The following is a 10,277-nucleotide window of genomic DNA, read 5'->3' as shown; positions in this document are numbered from 1 at the left end:
ATAAGTGGAGGCTCAGAAGAGGAACATCCAGGAGCTGAACCAGCATCCATACAATGTGCCAGCACCAAAGGCAGCAGAAGAGCTTTGTTATGCCACCACACTAGGCCCAAATCTTTTCCTTTTCAAAGAGAGAGAGATTAAAAGAATTATTCTGTAGTAATGAAATAAAATAAGTATAAATAAATATGTAACTGAAGTTACCTTGAAGTCAGATCCTGGGTTCAAATCCTAGTTGTCTGATGCAGAGTATGTAGCACTGAACAATGCAATTTACTTTGCTTTGCTATTTTCATATCTGTAGAATGGGGTTACTGAGCTTCCCTCCAATTCATGAGGATTAAATTAACCTATGAAAGTACCTACATAGTCTCAGCCATGTAAGGATTCAATTGCTGCCTGATTCTACTCTCTCTTCTTTAGTAGAAGAGAATTTCTACTAAATAAAACAATATAAATCCAAAATTAGTATTCACATCACATCCAGTTTTGTCCCTCACATGTCCCCATTTGCTTGTCCATGTGTTGGTTCCTCACAATACTAATTAGGTCATATCAAACATACTTTAATTGACTATGGCACTTATGCAGGTTTACATTTTTCACACACAAAAACAAAAATTAATTAATAACCTGCAATTCTGACAATTATGGGCAATTACTTTATCAACACAACATTTGACATAGATGTTTTCTTGTTAAAACCAAAATCTATTAAAATACCTATTAGCAAATTGTGAGTTGTCAGATTTTCAATATGAAAAGGGAACTACAGATAAAATGCATATCAGCCATTGTGATACTACCAAAATTTTTGTAATATAAACATGTATAATTATTGCGTATTAGCTTAAAAAAAACTTTTAAAGGTTTTTTACCTTACTTTGACTACCATGAAAAAGATCCTATCAATAAGGAAGCAGGTAGTTATGTAATTTATCTGAAAGTACTTTTAATACATTTAGTTTTAACAGAAATGAAATATGAGGAAATGCATAAAGGACAAGCACTGACATAAAAACACCTGGAACATGAAAAAAGGACATTAAGAGAAAATCAACATTCAAACAAAGAGAGATGATTAAAGTATGCTTACTCTAAAACATGCTGAAACTAAGTCAATTTAATCATTAAAGACTTACAGATTAAAGCTGGAAGATATCATGTCCAAACTACTGAACTAATAACATTATTCAAATACTCTGAAGGTGTGGTGACACTGGCTGTCTCCTACACTGCAGTTACAAGTATAGCTAGAATAATTCAACAACTGATTCAGCCCTGCTGTGGCAATTCCACTTCTGACAATGTATCCCAACAAAATAATCTAAATTATGCAAAAAGTTGTTTCCATTAAAATGAGACTCCTGATATTGTTTGAAATAATATAAAATCAGAAAGAATCTAAATACTTAATAGTGAGAAAGTGTACATATTATACCACTAGGTAATATTTAAATTCTTTCTGATTCCACATTATTTAAAACAATATCCAGGGCACATTTTAGCTTAAGAAGTTAGTCTCCCTTCTGTGCTATAACATTTTATAACTCTGCCTTTCAAATAAACAAATAATTTTAATGATTTGCTTATTTTATTGGAAAGGCAGATTTACAAAGAGGAGAGACACTGAGAAAAAGATCTTCCGTCCACTGACTCCCCAAGTGGACACAGCAGCTACAGCTGAGCCAAACAAAGCCAGGAGCCAGGAGCTTCCATACCTATATAAATATGGGATTACAGGTCACTCTCCCACGTGCAGATTTCATTTTCTTTGGATATATTCCAAGAAATAGGATAGCTAGATCATATGATAGATCCATTCTCAGTTATCCTAACACTCTCCATACTGACTTCTCCATAATGGCTGTACTAGCCTACACTTCCAACAACAGTGAAGTAAGGTACCTTTCTCCCCATATCCATTCCTGCAAGTGTTGTGAGAGTTCTGAATGTAAGCCAATCTTACTGGATTTAGGTGGAGTCTCAATGTGGTTTTTGTTTGTATTACCCAATAGCTAGGGAGCCCGAGCATTTTTTTGTATGTCTACTAGCCATTTGAATTTATTCATTTGAAAAATACCCAATCAACAAATAAGTAATTTTTAAATGTCAGATCCCTATCTATAAATGATACCAGCAGGAAAAGAGTGAGGCAACATCTTTAAAGAACTAAAAGAAGTGAATGGATCTCAAGATTTTGGTTCTTCACACCACCACCATGCAGCCAGGGGAACACAGGACAGTCCAAGTTTGAGTCTTGGGATTCTAGTTTCATCCACTGCTGCCGCCAGGCGATGGGCAGATCTTGAGCTAGTCTGGGCTTGAGGTCTGGAATTTTCTCTATCCACAGTCGCCAGGCTGTGAGTAGATATCAAGTGGGTCCAGGTTTCGAAATCGAGATTTTGGCTCTGCCCATTGCCGCCAAGATTTGGGTAAATCTCAAGTAAGTCTGGGCAGGAGGTGCAGGTTCTTTACTCCCCAAGCTGCATGGCTGCAGCCAGGAGGAACTCGGGTTGGGTGGCCCAGGCACCAATGGCGTCAGGCAAAGCCTTCTGGCCACAGAGCAGTGTGCTCTGGGGACTTGGGGCTGTGGGGTCACAGGGAGTCTGGGGAATGGCACAGGTGGGGATGAGCAGGGACCTAAGGGTTCATGAACAGGTGAGGAATGACTTCTCTGGGACTTCCATGGACAAGGTCACTCTACTTGAAGGGCTAGAACATGGAACCCACCAGTGAGTGTCAGAAAAGGAAACAGGTACTATGAGGCTGGGACATGAGGCCAACAAAAATGTGAGTGAATCAGGTCTGTAGATAGAATCTGTGGGGCAGTATGTGGGCTCACCAATGTGGAATAGCAATCTCCCTTGGCACATGCAAGATCTGTGGAAGGGAATAGGCTTGGTTGGGAAACTAAGGGGATGTGCTCGGTAGGCTAGAATCCCCTGGTGAGCACAATGGCCAGAATCTGGGCATTGGACTGGCCTGAACGTGACTGCTATCTTCTTTGGCATGTGTGTGGACTGGGTCTTGGGAAAGAAAGACTGGGCTACATTCCAGCATCCACTGGTACTTGTGACAATCAGGGTAGATATAGAACAGACCTGGCTAGGTCTCAGTTCCCGCTGAACCACACAGAGAGCTGTGTCTGGGTGCAGACCAGGTGTGGCCGGGTTGCAACACCCAACAGTAACCAGAAAGGATATGGGCCAATTGGGCAGGGACCCCATTCCTGCCAGGACAAGAGATAGACACAGTCAACCTGGGCCAAGGACCCACCAGTGTGTGCCAAATCTGCCACTGGGAGGAGACCGGATAGAGGAGCTTGGAAAACTCCTTTGTCAGGTTGCAACCCCTGCAGGTATGTGCAAGAACCAAGGCAAGGAGCAGCACAAACAAGGCCAGGTTACACTACTCACCAGCATACATGTGGGTCAGGTCTGGGGTTGGGCCATGCCATGCCAGTTCATAACATCTGCTGGCAGATCAAAGAACCAGAATGGAATACAGGAAGAGTTGGGTCTGATTGCAACTAGGCAAGACTAGGCTGCAGTACCAACCAGCCTATGCTGGAACTGGGGGCAGGCTGGCTCAAACTGGGGACAGGTTGGCTCATACCTGACGCAGGTTAGCTCATACTAGCTCAAGTCACCCACTGATGGATGCAGAAGTGAGATGAGCCATGCCAGTCTGGAGGCGGTGGGTGCTGGGTATGTGAACCCCACAGGTGGGGGTCTGGCAGGGCTTGGGTCACCTGGTTCAGATCCTGAGGCCCACCTGTGTGGTGGGTGTTGGGTCCGTGAGCCCCAGGGATGGGAGGTCCAGCAGATCCTGGGTCTCCCAGCCTGAGTCATGGACCTGCCCACGTGTTGGTTGCTAGATCGTGAACAACAGGGGTAGGGATGTGGCAGAGCCTAGGACGTGTGACCCAGGTCCTAGGGCTCCCCTACATGGTAGGTGTCAGGTCCATGAGCCCCGAGTATTTGAGCTCCTGTGGGGCCTGGGTTGCCTGGCCTGGGTCATTGGGCCCACCTGCACAGTGGGTGATGGACCTGTGAACTCAAGGGGTAGGGACTCCAGAGGGGCCTGGGTCTTCTGGCCCAGGTCCCTGGGCCCGTCTGCATGGTGGGTGCCAGGTCCACGATTATCAGGTGAGGACTTCTGCCACTAGGCTACTGTGCTGGGTCCCAAGATAAATAAATCTTTAAAAATTGAATTATATTAAATATTCATTTAATTCAAAGAAGACATTCAAAAAGGAAAATAGGAATGAACACATGTGACAAACAGAAAACAAACACGAGAACATATATATAAACCTAACCACATTAGTAACTACATAATCATGGAAAATAATAACAAGAAAAAGAAAAAATATAAACTGGTTAACCCCCAATTAAAGGCAATTTGTTAAATTACATTTTAAAAACTACCTAACACCTATAACTGGTGTAGTAGTGATAACATGGTATGGCACTGCCTGTAGTGCCAGCACCTTATCTGGGTACCTGTTCAAGCATCAGTTACGCCACTTCCAGTTGATCCTAGTGGCCTCAGAAAGCAGCTGAAGATTGGCCAAGTGCTTGGGCCTCTGCCACTCACATGGGAGACACAAGCAAAGCTCTTGCCTTCTGGCTTCAGCCTGACCTGGTCCTGGACATTGTGGCCATTTTGGGGAGTGAATCAGTAGACAGAAGATCTCACTCTGTGTGTTTGTCCCTCCTCCTCTCTCTAACTCTAGCTATCAGAGAAATATAAAAAAATAAAACTTAAAAAAAATAGCAACACCTGACTACATACTGTCTGCAAAAAGCAAATTTCAAATGCAAACTCTACAAAAAGAATATTACAGCATAAAAATCTATCATGTAAACTGATAAAAAGGAAGGCAATCTAGCTATTTTAATATTAAATTAAGTAACACTAAGTAATTTTCAGAAAAAAAGGCTTCTTATTATAAGAATAACAAGTGTCATTTTGTAATGGCAGTGATCAGCTTATTAAGCTATGCAAATTCTAAACCTTTATGCATCTTAACAATTGTTTTATAGTGCACAAAATGAAAACTGATAAAATTGTGGAGAGAAATGGACAAACATAAACTTGCTGTCTGATTTCAAAGCCCTTCTCTCAAAAATTGTTCAAGCAAGTAGACAGAAAAATCAAGAGGAATATAAAAGATGCAAACAACACTATCAAAAAATTTGACCTGATTGACATTCATAAAACATACCACTCAATCACAGCAGAATGCACATTTTGTTCAAGCGAACTTCTACCAAAACAAGCAACTTCCAAAATCATAAAACAAGTCACACAAAAAATAAAATATTTCATTCAAATCAAATATTTTCTTCAGCAACAATGGAAGAATTAAACTATAAATCAATAACAGGGAAAAGCTGAAGAAATATTAAAACACTGCAAACTTACATATTTTTCAATAACTCATTAATCAAACAAAAGAGAGTGGAAAAAAGTTAAACTAAATATAAATGAAAGCACAACTAACCTAGATTTGTGAACACAGGAGACATTCTAACAATTCATTGATCACTACAGAAGTAAAAGTCTTCAAATTCTACCTTAACAAACTTGAAGAAAAAGAAAAAATTAAATCCAAGGTAAGTAAAAGAGACAAACTAAAACTCAGAAGGCAGCCTAGCCTAGTGGCTAAAGTCCTCACCTTGCATGTGCCAGGAACCCATATGGCCACTGGTTCATGTCTAGGCAGCCCCGCTTCATCCAGCTCCCCACTTGTGGCCTGGGAAAGCCGTCAAGGACAGCCCAAAGCCTTGGGATGCTGCACCTATGTGCGAAGCCAGGATGAAGCTCCTGGTTCCTGGCTTTGATGGGCTCAGCTCTGGTCATTGCTGCCACCTAGGGTGTAAACCAGTGGATGGAAGATCTTTCTGTCTCTCCTTCTCTCTGCAAGATCTGACTTTCCAATTAAAATAAAATAAACCTAAAAAAAAAAAAGACAGTGTGATATTAAAGAAATCTGAGCGAAATCAATGACATACAAGAAGGAATACTCTAGTCAGATGCATCATTAACAAAAAGAAAAAGAGAGAGTGAGAGGGAGCGAGAAATAGCAAGAAAAGAGGTGAAATCATTGCTAATGCTATGTATATTAAAGGATAATAACTGAATATTATCAACACATTTATGTCAATAATCCAACAACATGGATGTAATATCTGTATTACTGGAAAGACATAAACTCATTTTTTTAAATAATTTTTGGAGTGGAGAAATGAAGAAATTAGAACCTCCTAAGTTCCCTTGCTTCCTAAAAATCACAAGAATACTGGAAAAAATCAACAGCTCAGAATCTGTATTTTATAATTTTGGAAATTAACCCAAAACAACAATCTTCAGAACAGTATTCAAGAACACAGTATCAGTGTATTCTGCAGTATTTTAACTCGCTCTACTTCACCCCCCCACACACACACACACCCCTTGGAAACTAACACCCACAGTCACAAAGTCACTGAATGGCAGATGAGTTTGGAGGTGCTCTAAAACTTCATTTCCATTAAAAAAAAAATCACTTTTTCACCTGTCTGGTGGTTCTCTGGACAGCCTTGCTCACAAGATTTGTCTTTAGTGGACCTGACCCAGAACTCACCTACCACAAACAACAGCCTTATATCTAGGGTGTTTGTCAAAAAAGAAAAAAAAAAATCAGTAGCAATAATTTGACACCATGACCACCTGACAAAGTATGTTACTGCCTGGACGAACAATATGCTAACATAAACAACTACAACAACCAAAGCTTAAAATGAAAGCAGAGAATGATGCTTCCATAAGGGATGTTATACACTGAACTGTTGCACAGAAATTCTTACGTTGAAGTCGTGAACCCCAATCCCTCACAATGTGATATAGAGCTTTGAGGTAGCTAAATTTAAATATGGCTATCAGTATGAGAGCCTTAATTCAGTAAGACTGCTACTGTTACAAGAGGAAAAGATGCCAGGAATGTTTGCCCAGAGAAAGGGGCTGTGTGAAAGCAACAGGAAGGCTGCCACCTGCAGGTCAATGAGTCCTCAAAAGAAACCGAACCTGCCAATGTCTTGATCTTGAACTTCCAGCCTCCAGGACTATGAGAAGACAAAATTTCAGTTATTAAAGACTCTCAAGGCTATATTTCATTTCTGCGACCTTTGAACATTAGCAGAGGGATTTTTGAGAAGTTCTGACAGAGACCTGAGGTTCTAGCAAGTCATGCACGTTTATAAACCCGTACCTATGTCCAGGACTGTGTGGACAGGCCTAAGCCAGAAAAGACTCAGAAAGGCTATAAACTCTCATCTGTAGCTGACCTTCAACCCCTGCCCAAGAAATAAAGGCTAAGTAAGACAGAGCCACAAATTGTCAGCTGAAGGTAGAAACATTCCCAAACATTCCCTCACAGAATACCTCATCAAAGACAAGCTATTTATTGGTTCCAGGCATTTAATGAACATAATTCAGTCATGAGCAGTCCATTAACTTAACTAGACATTTCAGTGACCTCAACCTGACAACAAATAGCATTTATTCACAGACTTAATTCACAAATGCTAGTAAACAGGAAGCAACAAGAACAAATCATGGTGAGGAGAAGAGTCTGTTTCCTAACAAGTAAAAAAAAAAGTTGCAAGCCGTGCATAGAACAAGAATGTATAGCCCACATTGGGTGGAGTGGCAGGGCTTTGGTTGGGGGAGAGCAATAAATTACAGGCTGTTCTTACTCAGATGTTGAACTTACTAGAAAAAAAAACTTATTAAAAAATCATTTATTAAAGAGGCTTAAAGAACTGAGTGAAAGCATGAGTTCAAAGTACTAGATGGATGTACAAAAACTACAGAGGTGTCGATAAAAACACAGTAACGAGGTCAGGAAGCAACCAGAAATTCTATAATATTAGACTAACCCCCATTCTAAAGCAGTGGGGATAGAAGCACAAAGCAAATCTCTAGATAACGGAAAGTTTAGTTTCATTAGCAAAAGTCAGGTTTTCTTCCACTGAAGGTTGAGAACCTTCCTTGGTTAGGCCCTGTTGTGCCCCTGCACCTCATCCATTATTTCCCATGGCCACTGCCTGTGACCTGCAGAAGCCCATCTCCTCCTGAGCATGTTCTCAGGCAGGCACTGTAGACTATGTCCTTTGGAACAGCTAAACATCCTGCCTGTGTGAGGTCAAGACAGGCTCTTCCTCTCTCGCTCACTCTCTCTCTCGCCTTAATTACTGGTACTTGGAACATGTGAGACTGATGTGAGATCATGCTGTTACACGTTTTAGAAGTTCTTCTGACTTAATAAAAACACCTACTAAAATAATGTTTTTGAAAATAATTTCCACTAAAAGATCAGGTTTATTTTTTCCAGTTCACTGCAAGACATAAATTAGGTTAGCTATAAGAAAAATACAATAATATAAAGTGCTCCAATAACACATCTTCTTAGCTGATCTAGCCCCTGCCTACCTCGTCATCCTCACCCCTGCAATCTCCTCTTAACTATCTATGCTCCAACCTTATGTTTGTTCTGTAACCATGCCACATTCCTTCTTCCTAAAAGGTTTTGTACTAACTGTCCTTTAAAACTGAGCCATTTTTCCCTTCAACATTTATCTGGTGAGCTCCATATTGGTATTTCAACTCTCAGTATAGATACCATCTTCTTAACAAGGGTCTTTCTTATCCCCATTAAAATGCTACCAATTAATTTTTTGTCATATCATTCTCTTGTGTTGTGTCACAGCAGTTTTCACTTAAACATGTATCTTTAAATGTTTATAGCATTTGTTATGTTTATAGTATTGTTTATAACATTTGTTATGTCTGCCACTCTCATCTCTTTCCTCCAAAATATTTGAAAAACAAAATCATTTCTATCATATACACTGCTTTCTCTCAGTAGACAAATCAATAGATTCTACAGATAAATGTCCAGTTTAAAATGTGAATAGTCTGAGCCAACACACACACCACACACACTTTTGAAAGCATTCAGTACATGGTTGCCAACTACAACAGAGATTCTACAAGAAAAAATAGTATAAATATAGAATCAATGTTGAGATAATGCCTTGGGAACGAGCACCAGTTATTCCCCCATTTATATGTAGATACAGTAAGACGAAAAAAAGCTAGGACTCATACAGTGGCATGGAAGGCTAATCCTCCACCTGCAGCGCCAACATCCCATATGGGCACTGGTTCATGTCCCAGCTGCTCCACAGTCCATCCATCTCTCTGCTTACAGCCGGCGAGAGCAGTAGAGGATGGGCCTTAGGGCCCTGCATCCATGTGGGAGACTCAAAGGAAATTCCTGGCCCCTGGCTTGGATCAGCTAGTCACTACAACCATTTGGGGAGTGAACCAGCCAATGGAGATATATATCCTCTCATATATCCCCTCTGTAAATCTACCTCTCAAACAAGAATAAATAAATTTTTAAAGGAGAAGAAGGAAGAGAAGAAGATAAGGAGCCAGTAAAGGAAGCTGGGGGGTGGGGAGCAGCACTGTAGAATTATGGTCTAGACACACAAGAGAGCTTTCAGTCTCAAGAGGTGATCTGAAATAGAAAATTCTATGAGAAGTCAAACAAGACAGAGCATGAGCAGAGCCCATTAGGTCAAAAAACCATTAGAAGAACTGCAAATTTACATAAATACTTCCATTCTGAAGCAGGGGAATTGAAACTACAAAGCAAATCTCTAGATAATAGAAAGTCTAATTTCATTTAGCGAAAGTCAGGTTTTATTCCACTGAATCTTCCTTGATTAGGCCCTGTTGTGCCCCTGCACCTCATCCATTATTTTCCAATGGATACATCTTCGGTGGCTCATGCAGAAAAAGGCAGAACCCAATAGTTCCTGAAAAGAATGAAAGAAAAGATGTGACTGCAGAGAACCCTTTAAATGCAGTAAGCCAACAGATGCAGAATATAAAGTCCAATTGGAAGACATTCCAGATTTATGACAGTACGATTGGTAGTCTGAATGGGCAATGGAGAGAGATCTTGGGCAAGTGAAAACGAAAACCTAGACAAAACAATGTTCTGGTTAGTAGAGCAAATGACAGATACTGAAGAAGAAGGAGAAGGAGAAGGAGGGGAGGAGGAGGAAGAAGAAAAAGAAGAAAACCTTAGGCCTGGTGCAGAAGCCTAGTGGCTAAATCCTCACTTGCACGTGTTGGGATCCCATATGAGTGCTGGTTTGGATCCTGACTGCTCCACTTCCTATCCAGCTCCCAGCTCCCTGCTTGTGGCCTGGCAAAGC

This window comes from Ochotona curzoniae, unplaced genomic scaffold (genome assembly GCF_017591425.1).
Source record: "Ochotona curzoniae isolate NIBS_2020 unplaced genomic scaffold, NIBS_Ocur_1.0 contig_3819, whole genome shotgun sequence".
Classification (NCBI taxonomy): domain Eukaryota; kingdom Metazoa; phylum Chordata; class Mammalia; order Lagomorpha; family Ochotonidae; genus Ochotona; species Ochotona curzoniae.
This window is presented reverse-complemented; position numbering follows the sequence as displayed.